A 20,340-nucleotide genomic window follows, 5' to 3' on the forward strand; every position below is an offset into this window, starting at 1 on the left:
TTTCCTAGGTCTCATAATAGATGACATCCGGGAAGTCACCTGGTCTGATCATAGGGTCTTACATTTTCACTTCCCATTGAAGGCATCTGAGCCTGCAGTACACATTAAGCCTCAAACCAAAGTGGAGTGAGCCTGGGGAAGTATGAACTATTTTGAATTAAAGACGACCGTCAAGGCACCTTCACCCTCCCCTCCAGTGATATCAACGCATCAACAGCCAATTACACAGACTGGCTTCACACTGCTATAAACAAGTGAGTTCCATATAATAAGCTGATAGCAACCAGAGCCTAACCCACAGCCCCTTGGTTCTCAGCTAAGCTTAGAGAAATGAAAAAAGTGCAGAAGACAGGAACAACTTTGGAGAGATCTATACTCTCCAGAGGAAAAAGCCAAATATAAACAGCCGATTCTTGAATATAAAAATCTGACTAAATCTGAAAAAATTCATATTTTACCGAATTTTTTTTATCAGCTGCAAACTCTCCTAGACAGCTGTTCCAAACAGTGCAGAAGCTATCTACTCTGCCTGTAGCCACACAGTTCCGAAACGGCTCTTATCACAGTGACTGAAGAAGTCAGAGATATCTCTGACAAAGGTGGCAAAACACTAGTGGTCCTGTTGGACCTATTGGGTGACACAGTTAGTCACCCAATTTTTAAAAAATGCCTGATGACATCGACTCCAGGGCTCATCTCTAAACCTGCTATGTTCTTTTCTTGATGATAGAGTGCAATCAGTTGCTATGGGGGGCTTTACTTCCAAGCCTTTTACCCTTCCCTGAGGAGTCCTTCCTGAGCCCCATTTTATTTAACATCTACATAACCCCTCTTTTGAAACTGTTTAGGGATTTCAGTTTCATTACAGTTTCATTTGTGGATAATACTCAAATCATGGTCCCTATTACCGACAGCATCAATTAGACTGCCATACATCAAAAAAATAGCATGTCAGCAATTGTCAACTGGATGAGCTCTTATCACTTAAAGCTGAACTCAGATAAAACTGAGGTCCTCCTTTTCGGTCTTGATGCATCTCTACGGAGCTCTGACTGGTGGCCTCTTTTTGTTTGACCACCGCCTATCCCAGTAAGGAAGGATAGAAATCTTGGTGTTGATACGGACTCCAGACCACACAAATCAGTTAACATCCTTATGTTTTTTGACACTTAGCAAAAAAGATTCTTCCCTTTCTACCCCATGAGCCTCAGAAGAGTGTGGTCACGTCGCTGGTCCATGGCAAACTTGATTTTTTTCAATGCCCTTTATGCTGGAGCCCAAATAGGGAATCTAAATAAAATGCAAAGAAATCAGAATGCAGTTGTATGTCTACTAGAGAACCTGAAAAAACACAATCCAGTCTCAAAGGCTAGAGAAGAACTGCATTGGCTTACCATCTCTGTGCATCACCCATAAAACCCTCTATCAATCTAGCTCAGCCTCTCTGAAAAATAGGATTGCATGGCACCCGCTCCCCCTGTAATCTTAGATCATCCACTACTAGGAAGCTGTGTTTGTAGAAGCTATACCTCTCATCTTTGGAACTTACTACCAGTTCACCTGAGAAACCAGCCCAATTAGAAAATGACTTAAAGCATGGTTGTTTGACTAACTGCTGGGTACATCTACCAGATGAAGTCCATCATTTAGTAAACCTGCTCTTTAGTTTTCTTCCCAGGATATTATGCATGACTGCCTTCTTCTTTCACTATCACATAGTCCTAAGTAGGAATCTCTTATCCCAGGCATCCAAGGCAGTGCTGAGACGCCCATGGGCATTCGTTCGCAATTTACAAATTTTAAACTCAAAATCTTCTCAGATGATCACATATGAAACAGCCCCAATAACTCTTGCATTTGAGTATGGGCATACAGAGACCTTGACCTTTGATCTCATTCATACTTCCACCTTTGGCACAATATTAGGAGTTCCTTGGCTTCCCTCTGCCTTGTTATCCTGGGTTCCCACTATTGACAAACCTACTGTTACAAAGAGCCACAGGACAATCTGTCTCCCTTGACATGTGCAGCCCTAAAACAAGAATCTGATGCAAATACCTGTAGAATATCAAGATTTTCGAGATGTCATTGATGAACAAAAGGCTGCACAATTACCTCCCTATAGCGAAAATTATTGCCACATTGACCTAATTTCAGGCACAGCACTCCCTTGCAGTCATATCTATACTTTCTCTGAACCCAAGACAAAACATCTAAAAGAATACCTAGATTAGTTTCTAGCCCTGGGATGCATTCATCATTCTCTGTCCCCTGCATCTCCATTGCTATTCTTTGTTCTGAGAGAAGAATGGCATGTAACAAGCATGCATTGATTATAGGGCATTAAATAGAATTACTGTAAAAAACAGATATCTATTGCCTCTAATCCCAGTCTTGCTCAAACAGGTTCAAAATCTATTGTGTACACTAAATTAGACCTGCATGGTGCATATCATTTTGTGTGCATAAAAGAAGGCGATGAGTGGAAAACAGCCTTCCGAACTGAATTCCGAGTATTCAAATACACAGTCTTGCCATTTCGGTTATGTAATGCCCCCGCAGCATTTCAGTAGTTTATAAACAGGTTTTTGTGAGATCTACTGGACCTTTGCATGGTCATCTACATTGATAACATCCTCATTTTTCCCCAAAACATGACAATGTAGGTCATGTCAGGAAGATCCTACAAAGACTCTGAGAACATACTTTTTCTGTAAAACCGGAAAAATGTACATTCCAAACTCAACCTGTTGAATTCCTGGGATACATCTTATCTCCAAAACGTGTTACTATGAATAAGAAAAAGGTTCAGGCGTTGTTAGACTAGCAAGCACCAACCATTGTTAAAGAGGCACAGTTTCATGGGTCTTTCAAAATTTTATAGACATTTTGTCACCCATTTTTCTAACATAGTAAGCCCAATTACAAGACTTTTATGAAAAAGGTGCCTTTTTTTGGTCAGAGAAAACCAATAATGCTCGCAATTTACTTAAGTAGAAATTAACCTCAGCCCCATTACTCAGACACCTGGACCCACGCAGCTTTACTTTGTAGAGGCAGACGCCTCTCAAGTAGCATTAGGAGGCATTCTTTTGCAACACGACAACAAAACAGTACACATGCACCCAGTTGCCTTCTTTTCAAAAAAATTGTTGGCAGAACTATACAGTTGTTGAACGAGAATTATTGTCTATTAAATTATGTGAGTTCCTCCGCAACAGAAAAGACAATTAACCCAGTAGCAGCTAGACTACAACTGCCAGAAGAATTACGTAATCACCCATTGTTTCTTGAATCTCTCCTAAAACCATATCATGCCCAAACCCATCCTGCTCCTTCTCCATTTCCTATATCACTGAAGGGTCATCCTAAATTTGAGGTATGGAGAATCCTTGACTCAAAACGTGTTATTGACCATTGATTTTATTTAATTAATTGAAAAGGGTATGGTCCAGTCAGATATGTGCATGTCCCTCACCTGGTTCATTCCTTTCATGCTCGTCATCCAGACAAATCAGGTCCCATAGGTTGTTCCTTGTGGGATGAAGTGTCACAACCCCCTCTTGTGCTATGGGTTTGGTGCACAGGGCTCATGATGTGTTTCCCTTGTGGCACTTCACGGCTTCCTGCAAACCATAGTCCACCTTCCCAGGCTCTTGATCCCTTGAACCCTTTTGTACTGTTGTTCATTCAGTTTTCACTCTTGTAAGAGAGCCACATGCTTCCTGGTTAATCAGCTCCATATGGTATGACCTATTGACTCAAACCATGATGGTTTATTTGTTCCACCTGCCATGGTGTATTGGCGCCAATTGCCCGTGACCTAATGACTCCAACTGCTAATGTTCTTTGACTCGCCTACCATGGTTATTTGGTTCCAATCGTCATTTGCACCTGCTATCAGCAAAGGTCATATCCATTAGTTTAACACATGCTCTCTCCCAGGTTTCCTTTGGAACTTTCCAGTTTTCCAAGTGAGTCACTTGCCTTATTGGAACAGTCTCTCCCATCGGGTGTAAATACCATGTCTGTACCTGAGTTAGGGCTTGGCCTCATTCCAGTCCTACACAAGCATCTTCCTTGCACTTGCCTTTTGAGTCACCTAGAAACCTTCAGTGCTCTAGTCTCCCAAGCCTTCTTGCTAATCCTGTGAACTGGACTCCATCAACATTTCCAGTGTCTTCCTAGCCAGTGCTACGATTCTACCTCCTCTTGGGCTCCTTGCGCCACAGTCTTCAGTCTTCCTTCAGATTCCATTTGAAGAAATAAAGACAAGAGAAGTACTTGATCCTCAGGTTGGGGTGCACAAATCCTTAGATAAGGTTAAGTTTAAGCCTAGACTGAGTTTGTTGAAAGTGAAAACCCCTCCTTGGAAATTGGACATTATTTTGTTCTCCACGTTTCCTAAAGTCCTAGTGCTCCAAAAACTTTGACAAGTGGGTGTTCCGAACTTTTATTTGCATCAGAACTGTAGGTCTTATTGTCAATATTTCTTGGCAAGTGTTGAAACTACAACAAGAAAGACTTTAGAGCTCACTATATAAACATTTGAGGTTGAACTAAACATTGTATGCTAAGAAATTCTAGGGCGTGTAAGAAACTCCAACTTACTTTTGAATTGTACCTGCTCTTATGCAGTATTTTTGGTGAAGCCTAAAAGTGTATATTATTTTAAATAACTGCTTAAACACCATAATCTGAGAACTATCAGTAAACTATTCTTCTTGCTGGTTCTAGTGCACCGCAGCTGCATCCACACTAAAATGTCCAGGAAGTAATGAAACCTCCTATGCAATGTTGCAAAGCAGCAGGGCAGACCCTGTGACGCAAGCCTATCTTTTCTTGTTTTATCCCAAGCCCCTTTCCCCTCAACAGCAGTGTATGATTTAAGGATTGTGGTTCCTTGATCATTAGCTGCCCTTCAGGGAGATAACAGGTCCACCATTGTCTCTGCTGATGGAACCAGGTGAGTGTATAACATGCCACAAAGGGATGGAGTTGAAGTGCTGGGCAGTCAAGGTGAAAAATGTGGTAGAGGTGTGGTGCAGGGATATAAGAGGTTTAGTTCTGAGGTGGGGATTACACTGGTGAAGGTGCATTGTTGGAGCATGAATGTGAAGACTGGGGTATCACTGTAAAGCCATTGGATGTTAAGTGCTGTTCCATGATGAAGGTTGATGGTGTAATCCTGAGCGTTGTTGAAGAAGTTGTGGTAATGTAGTGATGAGTAAAGTCTCAGTGTTATGGTGCTGGACTTGGTGTGTAATACCAGCGGTGGTGATTAAATACTGGGATGTGAGACAGAGAGCAGAGTGATCTGGGGTGCTGCACAGTTTTGTGCAATGCAGTACATGGGATAGAATGTAATACTGATGTGGTGGAGTACTAATGGTATGGGGACACAATACTGGTGTACGGTGGTAGGTTTTTAAGATATGATGAGGGAGAGTGCTGTGTGGCATTGCTAAGTGGTGGTGATACAGTGCTAGAGATACGGTACAGGAGGCTCCTGATGTAGTGCTGAATAGTGCTGTTATGGTGGTGAGGGTAGTACTGAAGAGTAGTTTTGTGGTGCTGCAACTCGGAAAGAAGTGCTCAAGCTCATTGTGTTATAAGTGCTATGGTGCTGGATGAAGAATGCACAGTGCATTTGAGTGTTGGAGTAGTTACAGGCAACTAGTGGAGTTCTAGGGTAGTTGATCAGTGCTGGGGGCAATTGTGGAATTTGTCTATGGGTCAGGTTCAGGTGCAGGGAACGTAATCTACTCCAAGCCTACCAGTCAGTTTTATGTTTATGCTGAATACATATAAAAGTATTCCCCTAGCCTGTTTTGTCACAAGTCACACAGACCAACTGCATTAACCTGAACGTTCAAAAGAGAAGCAAATCACATCTTCTTTACTCAAATGCATGTATACTGAAAAGGTTATTAGGGTTTAACATAAACACGTTTTGCAGGTTATGTCATAATAAGATCAAGCAATGTGAATTAAAGAAAAAACATTACCAATGAATAGATTGTGAATTTTCAATGAAAATATGAAGAGCATCAATATGCAAAATTATTTTCCTTTTACGTGTGGCCAAGCCACTAGTAGTGACATACATTGTGAAACGTGTTTATGTTAACTCCCTGCACAATATTATTGAAACCTTTTCAGATAAATGCATTTGAGTAAAAAACTTGTAAATAGTTTCTCTATTGAACATTATGATTAATGGGATTTTTCCGTGAGACCTGTGATAATACAAAATAGGGCGTGTTTTTTTTTGTATGTAGGCCAGTAGCCAACCACTCCCATCTTCATTGTGAGAAACTAGGGCTGATTGCAGATGCACCATAACTTTTTGCCCCCATTTTCCACTTTATGCTGGTGTTTTCCTGACTCTGATGGTGCCCTGGGTACTGCTAACCAGTCCCAGGGCCTGTGCTCTGTGTAAAATGGATATGCAAATTAGGCTAATTATAATTGGCTAAGTTAACCTACCTATAAGTCCCTAGTATATGGTAGGGCATGTAGGTTTAGGGACCACAGCATAGGTGGTGCACACCTAGGTGCATTGCTGAGGTGCCCAGTGTCATTTTAAAAGCAAGCCTGCCTTGCTGGCTGCTTTTAAATTAAAGTTATATGCAAATTCGACTTGGGAATTAAAGGTACTTCCAAAGTCTTAAACTACCTTATTTTTACATATAAGTCACCCCTAAGGTGTGCCCTATATGCCCCTAGGGCTGGGTGCCATGTAACTATAAGCAAGGACTTTATAAAAATAGATTTATAAGCCCTGGTGAGGTAAAAACAGCCAAATTCGTTTTTCCCTCATTGAAGTAAATGGCCTTCATAGGCTAGAATGGGCAGACTTTATTTTAAATTTTAAAGTCTCCTTAAATGTTACATACCAAGAATTTGGTATCAAATTGATTGTTATAATAAATCCCACAACTTCCAGTTGTTGGATTTAATATAACCAGTTCAGGTAAAAAGTTTAGACTTTACCTAAAAAGTTGCCAATTTCAGCTCTGCATTGTTTTTGCTGCTGTGCTCTGATTGGCCAGCCTGCAGCAGCTTCTGCCAGGCTACTTTAATGAGGTGTGAAGTGGCCTGGATTCACACAAAGGAATGTGCTTGGGGGAGAGAATCTCCCCTCAGCAGATGGTGAGGCAGGAAGGGGGAGGGCTGCCAAACTGGTCTTCAAAGGCAGAGAAGGACATCTGGAGCACCCAGCAACACCCCCACATCCTGCAACCCCAGACAGCTAGGTGCCCCCTTGATTAGATTAGGAGAGGGCAGGAGAGGGGTGTGTTTATGATTTTTAGCAACACCAGTGGGTGGGCTCAGCCAGATCTCTCCTCCAAAAATCAGATTCATCCATTTTGGATTTTTAGAGACTGTTGCCTTCTGGGATGGATTTTTGCCACACTTCCCAGGAAGTGGTCATCACAGGGGGACGACCCTGTCCCTGATTGGAGAACCAGGGCCCCCCTGCTTTTCACCCAGGAGCAAGGATAAAACTGGCAGACCTGCACCCACGCCTCAGATCCCCTCCAGAATTCAACAAGAAAGGAACTAAAGAAGAAGAAGGACTGCCCTGCTGGACCCCTGGCCTGCACCTGGACCCTGCACTCAGAAGGACTGCACCAGCTGCACACTTGGGCTTCACCACAAGAAGGACTTTGCCTGGCTTCAACTGGTTCAAGGAGGGACTCCCTGTTTGCTACAGGTGAATAATTGCTAAACCAGAGTCCCCTGCACCAACTCCTGAAGAAAGCGACCAGCTGACCACTGTCCAGTGGCCAAAAAGGAGTTTGCGCCAGGTGCATTCTGGGAGTTGAAGTCCGCACCCCCAAGGACCATCACAGAACTTCTGGACCCTTGGGGTGAGCTGTGGACCCCAAAAGAACCTTAAAAGAACATCTGGGTGAAGCCCCAGAAGTTTGGAAAAGATTGGAGAATTTTTGAAAAAAAGCTCCATAAAGTGACCGACCCGACGCGGAAATTCTAGCCGGCTTGCCTCAACCGCGACCCGGCCTGACTTCGTGGTTCGTCCCGGTAAAGAAAAACATCCAAAAAAGAGACTAAGTCCGAACGTAAAAAGTTGACCGGGACCTTCCAGCCATCGTATCCGAGAAGGGCTCCACGGACGTCGGATCAAGATCCAGGTTTACCCCGGTCGAAGGATTTTCATCTCGAAAAAACGACTAAGTCCGAAGGTAAAAATCACCACCGAGGAAACCGACTTCGCGTATCCGGACAAGGGCTCCAGGAGGTCGGATCCAACTGGCAGGTTCGTCCCGGGGAAGAAAAACATCAAAAAAGAGACTAAGTCAGAAGGTAACTTTTTAACCGAGGCCTCCCGCGACTTGTAGCCGAGCAGGGCTCCATCGCGGTCGGCCTGAAAGTTTGACTTTGCCCCGGTCCTGGTGCAACCAGATGACCCGATTGGCGCTTTTTGTTTCTAAGCGCTAGAAAATAATAATACTTTAAAAATTCATATCTCCGGTTCCCCTGAACCGATTTTAATCGTTTTTGTGTCATTTTAAAGATAAAAATATAAGCTATTTTTATAAATTGGTTTTGGATTTTTAAACTGTTTCCTGTATTTTATTTAATTACTGTTTTGTGATATTTGAATGCTTTACACTTTGTCTCCTAAGTTAAGCCTTGACGCTCGATGCCAAGCTACCAAGGGTAGAGCTGGGATTAATTTACTGAGACCTAACTGTACTTATGTGGAGGTTTGTGGCTTGTTGCTAGGTGTAGGTACCTACCTGCCCTACCAATAACCCATTTTCCAACATTCATAATGACCCAACCCTCTTTCTTAGCATTATTCTGTTCATGTTTTAGTGCCAAAACCTCGACCCTGCACATCACCAATGTGGCCTCTCACTTAACAAAAGGTCCACTTGATTCACAGTTCTTTCTGTCGTACCTGCAGCCTCTAAATCAGGTAATCATTAGGTTCTACTGAATCCTCTTTAAACATGAATGGACATCACTGACACCATCCTCAAAAGGTTCATCTCATCTTGCTCAGATGGAAAACAGCACATTTCAATGGCATCTACCAAAACTCGAGACAAGCACAGAACTTCTCAGAGCTCGATCTCCCTACTATGATATTTAACCTTTACATGGCCCCTCGAAAAATAAATGGTATTCACCAATACACCAACAGCGTATCATTTTACCTAATGTGTCCTCATCTGCTGAAATGTTCATGAACAAGTGATTCAATCACATTTGCTAAATGTCTATATTAACCTGAAACAAAGTGAAAAGGCATTTATTACTCATCAAAGGTGGCAAACCATAACCACAGATCAGCAATGAACAGTACATAACATACCTTGATGGCCTCTCCCCCCTCCATCTCTTCTCTCCATTTAAATATTGCATCAGCAAAACAGGCCAAGCAGGCAGGCTTGACTATGGGGTAGAACATGGCGGCTGCAGGGACGGCAGCATGCTGAAGCACTACCTGGGTCTCCGTAGCCGGCGTTGAGGTCGGAAGTCAACACTGCCCCCATTAGCCCTGATGTGCGTAGCCCCTCAAGATTTGGGGGCTACTTTCGGTGGTCCTGACGGGCCTCCTGCGCCGATCAGCTGGACCAGGGCTGGTTGGGAGCTTAGGGCCAGATGTAGGAAACTCCCAAATTGCGACTTGAAATTTGCGAGTCCCTGCGACTCGCAAATTGCAAGTCGCAATTTGGGATGCAGAAAGGTGTCTCAGACACCTTCTGCGAGTCGCTATGGGGTTTCAAAGACCCACCTCATTAATATTAATGAGGTGGGTCGCAATTTGCGACCCCATAGCGATTCAGGGCACTCACGGACATGGAGGCCTGCTGGGAACAGCAGACCTCCATGTCCGTGACTGCTTTTAAATAAAGCTGTTTTTTTTTTCAAAGTGCAACCCGTTTTCCTTAAAGGAAAACGAGCTGCACTTTGAAAAATAAACCGAAACCTTTTGTTTCTGTATTTTTCCGGGCAGGTAGTGGTCCATTGGACCACTGCCTGCTCTGAAAAATTATTATTAGGTCCAGTCACAAACCGTTTGCGAGTGGGTTACCATCCACTTCAAGTGGATGGTAACTGCGAGTTTCGCTGTCGCAAATGGAATTGCATACCACTGCGACTCGCAAATAGGAAGAAAACACCCCTTCCTATTTGCGACTCGGAAATGTATTTTGTGAGTCGGTTCCGACTTGCAAAATGCATTTCTACATACCAGATGGGGTTTAGCGACTCGCAAACGGCGTTTTTTTCGCCGTTTGCGAGTCGCTAAACCTTTCCTACATCTGGCCCTTAGACACTCCTGACGAGCCGCAGCATGGGTTCCCTTCTGAGGGGAAAACAGCAGAGTCAGCACAAGCGCTGACAGGCTGCAGCTTGTCTGGGAGAGCTTGGATACGCTGAGGACAGCAGAGGAAGCACGAAGGTACCGAGGGGAGGGGGTCGTGGCCCGGCCTCCTCACAGGGAAGGAGCTGACCGACATGGAAAGGTAGGAACTGTTTGGAGGGGGAAACAACAGGGAACTGACCAGAGTAAAGTTGGTTCTATGAGGCGAAGCAGGGAACAAGAGAGGCAAACCCTGCCTAGCACTAAAATTGAAATTGAAAAAGGGAGTGAGAAGTGCAGTTTTAAAAAGTGAGGAAAAAACTTCTACTATTAAATATAGCATAAAATGTACTCCTTCCTTGAAATCCTACCTTAAGGTTAGGTCCACAATAAGGCTCTCTGGTGAACGAGGAGTAATGAGTGGTAGCCCACAAGGAACCTTGAGTTTGGGGGAGCAGGGGACCACCAAACAGAAAATCACTCACAAGATCAGCTGCGACTGCCTTTGGCAGCATCCCAGTTAACTTTTGGCCTCCACAAGGGGAGCGGGGAGAACATAAAGAACTGGGATTCTTCACATTCGGGACATGGTGTAGACTGTCCGGACACAGGCACTAGATTCAAACCACCAGATACTTCGGATCTCTTAGTATCTGCACTGGTGGCAGAATCAAGTGAGGAATCAGCCACTCCTTTCCCCTGTCTTTGGTCCCTACCCCCGGCTCAGTTTTGGCTGCAAATATTTTAGACTCTTCAATCGAGAAGATGTTCTCCACCCTGTCAAAGGACATTAAAAGGGGCTTCGCGATTTCAGGAACTAACCAAGGGGAGATAAGGGAGGCTTGTGGAACCTTGGAAAAAAGGCTGTATTTCCTGACTCAAGTACTAGAAGAGTCAGTGGAAGTAATGATGGAGGAAATAAGGGCAAATAAGGAAGAAATAAAATCATTAAAGGACAACGACCAGGATTTACAAAACAAGCTGGAACAGTTAGAAAACAGCTTCAGGTGGAACAACTTGAGAGTTTTAAATGTCCCAGAAGGAGTGGAAGGAGAAAATCTCAAAATGTATCTGAACTCTCTCTTAAAAGCTTCACTCTCGCTGGAGGAAAGCTCGGAAGAAATAGCGAGCGATATCCAGAGGATTCACAGAGACCCTTTAAATAAAAAATAGCATAAAGCCAGAGAAGATTTGGATACATTTCCAGACACATTATTTGAAAGAAAAGATTCTGACTACAGCACTCAGCCAGAAAACTCTAATGGGAGAACATTTTACATTTGATATCAGGTCAGACCTGTCTAGGGTAACTATAAATAAACAGTGGGAGCTGGGGAGACAGATGGATGAATTTAAAAAGTATGGTGCATCAGTGCAGTTGTGATTCCCAGCTGCCCTTAGAATTATGTACAATAACAAATGTACAACATAAGGGAGATAAAAACTGCGGATGAGTTATTGGAGGTCATCAAAAGCGGGGGGTGTCGAGAGAAGATAGAGGTTGACAGTGTTTCGTCTGCAGAGGAAGACCCAAAGTGCTTCAGAATTGGGTCAAAATCAGTCCTTTATGAAGGGAGGGTTCTCCAATGGATGGGTTGGGGGGGAAGGGGATCACTGGGTTGGGAGCATGTGGGAGAAAATTTGAAAAAAGTCTCATTCAGCTCAGGAATCATTAAATCAACCGCAATAAATGGATAGCAAGGGGGTGGACTAGGGGGCCAGTGGCAAACAAAGTATTCAAATATTGTCAGGGAATGTGAACGGGTTGAGGATGAGAGGTAGAAGGGATAGGATTTTACAGTATTTGAGGAACTCCCCTGCTCAAGTGCTGATCTTACAGGAAACACATCTAACCAGAGACGAATGCAGGGAATTGTTTAAGGAATAGAAATGGGTCCATCACTGTTTTTGCACTGAACACAACTTTAATACTAAGGGGGTGGCTATCTTGTACTAGCATCAAGTCGATGCAGTAATACTACATGTCAATAAAGATGTAGGAGGCAGGTGGATAATAGTGAAGAAATATCACGCTGGTTGGGTATCATGGCCCCAATTGTGCCGATACAGAACCACTTAGGAAGTTGTTTGCTCAGCTCTTGGATTTCCCTGATCCAGTTTTAATGGCAGGGAATATCAATGTAGTTTTAGATAACAAACTTGAAAGATCGATAAAGAGCAGATCAATGGCTAGTTCAAAATCCCAGCAATATTTGAGAGGGATGATGAGGGAATGGGCCCTGTGTGATCTGTGGAGAGAGAGAGCAGGCTCTTCTCATACAATAATAAGAAATACAGCCATTCTTCACATATTGACTGTTTTTTGGTGAATCAGTTGTGGTGCAACTTGGTAGAGGATACAGTATATCTCCCTGCTCACCTATCATACCATGGGGCAGTAGTATTAAAAATGAAGCTATCAAAAGAGAGAGAATAGGCAGTGGACGTTAGATCGAACATTACTGCTTAATGAGGTAATTACAACTAAGTTGTGTGTAGAGGCTGAGGAGTTTTTTAAGGCGAATTTAGGGTCATCCTCGCTTAAAGTGATGTGGGACACCTTTAAAGCAGTTATACAGGGGAAATTCTTAATCTAGCCAGTTATAAGAATAAGCAGTACAGGGCTGAAATAGGAATTTTGGAAACAAAGATGGGGAAATGTAGAGATCAGTTAACAAATAGCACAGAGGAGATCAAGAAGGTGATATTGCAACAAAAGTTGGGCGCTATAAAACAGCAACTCGAAGGCCTTTTATAATCTGGAGTTATCAATAGGTGGGAGGCGAGCAAGCTGGCCCATTTTGAATAAGGTGAAAGTCCAGGGAAGCTACTAACTTGGAAGGCCAAAAAGGATCAAACTAGGAACTATATTAAGGAAATTGAGTTAGACAAAGGGGAAAGGACTACGGACGGAGAAACAATAAACAGCGCTTTTTTGCAGTTTTTCTCTCAGCTTTATACTGAAGAAGTAGTTGTTGGGGAGAGAGAGATTCGAACCTGGCTAGGGAAGGATATACTTCCTACTTTGTCACAAGAACACCAGCTTTGGCTGAATAGACCAATCACCATAGAGAAATAACAGCAGCTTTAAGGGGTCATAAAGGATGGAAAGCCCCAGGTCCAGATGGTCTCCCGGTGGAATTGTACAAAGCTCTGGAGGACGTATTACCACTTTTCCTGTTAGAACTGTTTACTGGGGTTTTTGGGATTGGCTCCCCCATTCCAGCTTCCTGGAATGAGGCAAGTGTTTCTTTGATTTCGAAATCAGGCAAAAACACAGCAAGGTATGAGTCATATAGACCTATATCTTTGCTGAATTAAGACACCAAGTTAGCTGCAAAAATATTAGCAGATAGGCTAAATGTGGTAGTAAAAGTCTTGATTGGTGTGGATCAGAAGGACTTCATTAGGGGCAGATATTTACATGAACTCACCTTTACCCTGATTGGGGCAATAGATTTGGCAATTACTTACGAGACCCCTTTAGGTATCATAACTTTGGACACCATGAAGGCTTTTGACAGGGTCACCTGGGATTATCTTACTTTGATCTTGAGATATCACAATTTAGGCGACAGTTTTTGCAGGGCCATTAGACAGATCTATAGTGCCCCCTCAGCAAGAACTTTGGTAAATGGGAAATTAACAACACCCTTTGGGATATCTAGAGGTACCAGGCAAGGGTGCCCTTTGTCCCTGCTGTTGTTCGACCTATACATAGAACCCTTTGCTAGGAAAATAAGGCAGAATCCCGAAATAGTCCCCTTCAAGTGGAAGCACTGGGAGAGGAAAGTAACACTGTATGCGTATGATTTAATGGTGTATACTACAGATCTGTAAACCGCATTTCCAGCACTGTTGAGACTAGCTGACAATTTTGGTACAGTCTCTGGTTATCATGTAAACCCGGAGAAGAAGGAAATAATGTCCTGGAACCAGGAGGGTGATACACAGCAAGGGAAGGTGGAAATGAAGTATCTAGGCCTAGTGATAACTCAGGACATTGAAAAACTCATAGTAAGCAATCAGATAAAGCTTCTGGAGGATTACAGTAAATTAATGAGGGGATGGACTCATCTCCCGTTGACGATATTGGGGAAAGTTAATTTAGCCAAGATGATAATTCTGACCAAGATACATTTTTTCCATAACTCTATCCCACTTCAAATGAATGGAAGGTATCTTAACAAGACTCAACAAGCAATAAACTAATTCATTTGGGCCTCCAAGGGTGTCAGGATTGCATGGAAAAAGCTGCAAAGGAGGAGAGAGAAGGGAGGTTTATCACTGCCGGACCTACAACTTTCGGCATGGGCTTTCCAACTGAGGAACTCGAGGGTGTTGTTTGCCTCACCGGATGCTACAGCGATAGGTGCTATGTTCAGGGCTATGATAGAAAGCATGCCGGAAGCAGCTAACCACTTCATTTTAAAATTTGGTGACCCAAAGTTCTTCAAGAAAGTAAAACTAAAGATCCTGAAAGATGTGGCGAAAAGTTGGTACCATGTTAAAACAGCAACTAAAATAGCCTACTACATCCAGAATGCTGGATTCCCCAGGCACACCAGAATGCTTAAAAGATGCACTAGCTAAACCAATAAGGGAAGCAGGATTTGAGTTTTGGGGCAACCTCTTCAGGGAAAGAGTGTTACTTCCCTGAGAATAATTAAGGGATAAGACCGGGGGTGTTTTGTCCAGATTTAAATACATTCAGCTGAAAGGTTGGGCACAGACCATTGAAATGAGTCGGCGGGGAGGAAAACCCTCTAGCGGAGAACCTGCTCATTGGCTCCCCTAACAGTAATAAGGTGTTAGATTGGTATTGGGAGATTCTGGAGTTAATAGACAGCAAATTCAAACTGCCTGAGTGTCTTTGGGAAGGCACTATGTAACGGGAATAGATACAAACCGAGTGGCAAGAATCAATGAAAATCTTGTTCGATGTAGTAAACCTGCTACTTTGAGGAAAAATCATTTGTACTCAACACATAGAGCTTATATCTCCCCGGCAAAGCTCACCAAAATAAAGAGAGGTGAAGTGGTGAATTTTGCTAAATGCGGGGCTCCAAATTCTACTGACAGCCACATGTTTATGGAGTACCCGGCAATTGACTCCTTCTGGGTTGAGGTGCTGGGAATGCTCTCGGAGATGTTGGGGAGGGAAACTTCAGTGAGTCTCCCCCTTATCATTTTCAGGAAGCCACAAGATCCGAAGGGCTGGACCAAAGAAAAGAGGAACCTACTGTTTTACTCCATTCTTTTGGCAAGAAGGGAGATCTGCTAGAAATGGGTTGCAGTGTCCCCTTCCATATACAGGAGTTGGCTCGATGCTCTTCTGTACATGGCAAAATTGGAGAAGGTATGGGCCCCCCTTATGGAATGGGGTGGGAATCCTAGAATTGAGAGGTCTTGGTGAGGTTTTGGAGTGGGTAAAACTCAGGCACAAAGTCTAATGATTAAAATACCCATCTTTCTCCACCTGTGTCAGCCACAAGGGGTGCTCCCAGGAAAGGCTGAGTGGGTGAGATTGGTCTCCTTGGGCTTAGTTTCACCTCCATAACTTTTTGGAAAGTGAGAAGGTTGCGGTGTGGAGGTGTGACAGAAGCTCTGAGGTGTATGAGGGTTAAAATAAAAACAGGCCAAGCAGCCAGATACCAATTCAGACTGATGTGCAAGGTATAACTGTTTATTTCAGCCACCACCTTACAGGCAAACATACAAGTCAGTACCCTTACCCATATTGAATGTAGCTATAACTTGTACACAAGTCTACATGACAACATATTCATCCCACTCTATTTAAGTACTTACCTGGTCCAGTAGCAGCTGGTGGCACACCAGGCCTGAAGATTTTGCAGTGTACAATTTGCACATTGAAGTAAAGGGTGGACTTGTTAAAGCAATAGGATATATGGCAGTTTTTAATGTGTTTAATGTTTTGACTCTATACATTCCGACTGATATATAAAGCATGCTTTCTCACTAAATGTATTTCCTTTCAAATACACCATTTGTCAATCTTTTTACAATTTTTTCTTGGGAAGAGGACCCACATTGGACTCCACGTTGGTCCATTGAGCTTGCTTGCTTAATTCGCTACATAAAATTCGTACCAGACTTTTACACCCCACCACTTTCAAAAGTCACCAGCCGCTACTACGCTCTTCACTCTTTGTGAGCTTTCTTGATGACTAATCATAAACAGTGATTGTGGCACAAGATACACAAATGCTATTCCAAAATATTCTGCAGCACAGGAAACCACACATTTCTGTATCATTCAAAGAAAAATGGCAAGAGAACCCACCAATGTGTATTTCTTACTGTAACATCTGTAAAATATGTTGCTTCCGAATAAAAATTATGGTAATATGTGGATTTTACCTAAACATACCATAGAACAGCTTTTAACTTTTAATACCTTTAAGGACAGTCATCAATCAGTCCTCTAAATGTACAATACACATTTAAGAGTAAAATAAACCACGTTCAATATTTTTAGACTTTTACTTTAACTCAAAATCAAGATAAAATACCTTTGTAGACTTCCTATTTCATTTTGGACTATCACTGTTATAAGCAATATTTGAAGTTTCTCACAAGAACTAGGGATGTCAACAGTGGCTCATTTTAATTACTGAATGACTTTAACCCCTTCATACCTATCCACCATTGGCTCAACCAATAGGTCTACCACTGGCTACCAGCCTTTTGGTTTTGTCAGTGCTTATTTTGTCTTGGGTTTTGCAAACCTTTATTGTTCAGGAAGCTCCGGGCCCTTCATCAATCCCCTCAAAAAATTGTCTGAAAGTGAAAATATGTCTTCATCTCAAAGGCACACATTGCCATTGTAGTCTCTGGCACTTAGGGGAGCTACTTTGTGTGTGTAAGTCCTCCTTGTGAAAGAGCAGAAGACCATGACTCAAAATGAAGTTAGCATGGGGCTGAAGTGGGGTGACCCTTTGTCCCGTGCTGTTGTGGTACAGAATAATAGGGCCTGCTTAAAGCCTCCAATTTAAATTGCACATTTTAACTTAGCATCTCCTTTTTGCTGATAACCTTTTATATGGCTTTCGCTCATGCAACAGTGTAGTGAGAAATCACTATACATGCAGCTTGTTTCTTGTAAGCGTTGATGCCATCTTGTCTGTGTTGTTTGTCCAAGGCTAAGCACTTAGAATGGCATGTCCTAAGTATTCTGATTGTCTGTGAAGACAGCTCTGCACTTTCAGACATATCATAGCATCTAACCTGCACCTCTGACACAGTGTGACATGAACACGTGTTGTATTATAAAAACTGCCTCTGCACCACATTCTGCAGAGGAGCACTTTTACTGGGATTATCCTGGAATGCGGTACACAGTGCCCGAGATACAGCTTAGCTGACTCTGATCCTCACACCCTGCACAGGAGCATAGCCTGCAATACACCAGACCAACTTCCTGGCACATCTTATCCAGTTATGGGAGGTCAGACCATCCCAACTGGACTAGCAAGGTACTCCCACTATGCATTCTGTAGTGTAGGTAGTAACAGATAGGAGTGTACCAACACAATAACATTACCATGGTAGAACTGTTTTCACCATTTTTGTATGCTGATTACCAGGCTTTGTCATTCTTGCCTAATAATACAGTTTATCTTTTTTTGAAAGAGTAAGAACAAATAGGATTGTTGCAATAAGTGCTCTTAGTGACAACAAAAGGGTAGATCGATTACCAAGTGTTACATCTGTCGGCCATATGGTGGTGTTCCCCCAAATATTTTCCCTGCTTTGCCTTACTTTTGCTGATCTGTTTTTATTGGTCTTAGGACTCCGGGAACTTTACTACTGCTAACCAGTGCTAATGTGCATGTGCTTACTCCCCTAACACACAGTGACATCGGTGTATCTAAAATTGGCATATTTAATTTACTGATAAGTCCCTAGTAAAGTGCACTATAGGTGCCTAGAACCTCTTTAATGTTAAAGACACATTTATTATTACAATTTTGAAAATGCCACTTTTAGAAAGTTGGCATTTTCCTGCTCGTAGACCTGTGTGTCTGCAGCCTGTCCCCAATACAAGTCTGAGCTGGGGTGACAGCTGATTTCCTGCATTCCCTCTAGCCTCATACAATGAAGGGGTAGGTGTCATTAAGGGGCCCTCTGCATGTTGATTGATCATCCTGTGCAGGATGGGAGTGAGGAGCTGACACTTCACCAGAATATGTCCTGAATGTGTCCTGCTCCCACACAAGGACTTCATAACCCCCTGTAGTGAGTATGGAACCAGGGCAGGAAGGGAGAACCTTTGTGGACTTCAAAGACCCCTCTTTAAAGTCACCCCTGCTTCAAAGGTGCTTCAAAGGTGCAACTGGGTATAAGAATTGGGCACCTGACCCTACCCAACCAGTTCAGTTCTGGACCTGTCGATACTCTGCCAAGATGAATGACTGCTGTGCTGCTGTAGGACTGCTAGACTGCTGGACTGCAGGACTGGGAGAACTGATTTTTTAATGTGCTGACCTTCTGGCTGCTGTCTCTGCCTGGGTGAGAAGGACTAAACCTATACCACTTGAACCTAGAGTGACTCCAGGGGCTTTTCTGCTTGCCTCCTGTTCTGAACATCAAAGAGTTTCAGCAACACTACAACAGCACCTGAGCTCTGCCAACTGTAAGTCCTCCCTGCCAAGTGGTGCCAATCCAGTTCTGGGCTCTTGGAAGTGGGCTTCCCTGTGTTGAACCAGCAAAATCCACCCATCTCTGCAATTGTGTGGGTTGAAACAGATGCATCTCCATTGATGCCGCTTGCTAGAAATGTGGTCTTGGTTGGCAGTCAGTTTGCAGTCTGTCAAAGCAGGGACCCTCCCTCTAGTTAGGGTAATGGAGAGACACACCAAAGATAACCCCTCCTCACCCCATTGGTAGCTTGTCACAAGCAGTCAGGCAGATCTCAGTGGCAACGTGTGAAGTATTTGTACCAACTTACACAGTAACACAGTGACAACACAACAAAAACACTCAACACCAGTTTAGAGAAATAGTTAATATTTATGTGAGTAAAACAAGACCACAATGACAAAAATCCAACATATTCAAGCTATGCATTTTCAAAGATAAAATTTGAATATAGTGCTTAGAAACAAATGGGAGGCATTGGGTCCTTGATGCAGAGCAGTGGAGATGAGGCGGCGGTGTTGCAAAGTGCTGCTTTCTCACACTCCGGTGGAGTCGATGTCCGGGGGAGGGTCAGGATGCAGTGGGGTGACCTCACAGGTTGTGATTACACCACGGGGCTGCAGGCGCCGCGGAGGAGTTAGGTGTCACGTATGTTCGTGACACGGCACTCAGGACTCACAAAGTCACGGGACTTCAGCGGAGCTGCAGCGGCGTCCGGTCTGCGATGTCAGTTGGGGTTGTCGCACTCCAGTAGGAACCACAGCTTTGGTTCCAGCCAGCATCGCAGGGTCAGGCAGTGGCATCAGTCTGGGGACAGTCTGTCATCAAGGCACATGGCGTTTCTTGATTTTTAACCAGCTTTCACTCCAAAGGGCCCAGAAACTGGAATAGGCACCACCTGGCAATTTAGGGTCCACAGCAAGTCAACCCAGAGGCTGGTAGAAGTCTTTGATGTCCCTGAGAATTCTTAACTGGAGGCAAGCTCAGTCCATGCCCTTGGAGAAACTTCACAAGCAGGATACACAGCAAAGTCCAGTCTTTACCCTATATAAGGCGGAAGCAGCAACAGCAGGCCAACCCAGCAAAGCACACACATCAAAGGGGCAGTACTACTCCTCCAGCTCTTCAGCTCTTCTCCTTGGCAGAGTTTCCTCTTGATCCAGAACTGTTTTAAAAGTCTGGGGTTTTGGGTCCACTACTTGTACCCATTTCTGCCTTTGAAGAAGGCAAACGTCAAAGGAAAGTCTCTGTTGTTGACAAGGTCCTGTCTGGCCCCAGACACACCCCAGACGATCAGAGACTGCATTGTGTGAGGATAGGCTCAGCCCTTTCAG

General features: G+C 43.5%; 1 protein-coding gene across 1 annotated transcript in view; it reads right to left on the bottom strand.

Annotated features, from left to right (window-relative positions):
• Positions 1-20,340, bottom strand: part of MYO16 (myosin XVI) — a 2,485,855-nt gene that overhangs the window by 306,752 nt on the left and 2,158,763 nt on the right. The gene's annotated exons all lie outside the window — the stretch shown is intronic.

Source organism: Pleurodeles waltl, chromosome 8 (assembly GCF_031143425.1).
Source record: "Pleurodeles waltl isolate 20211129_DDA chromosome 8, aPleWal1.hap1.20221129, whole genome shotgun sequence".
Lineage (NCBI taxonomy): Eukaryota > Metazoa > Chordata > Amphibia > Caudata > Salamandridae > Pleurodeles > Pleurodeles waltl.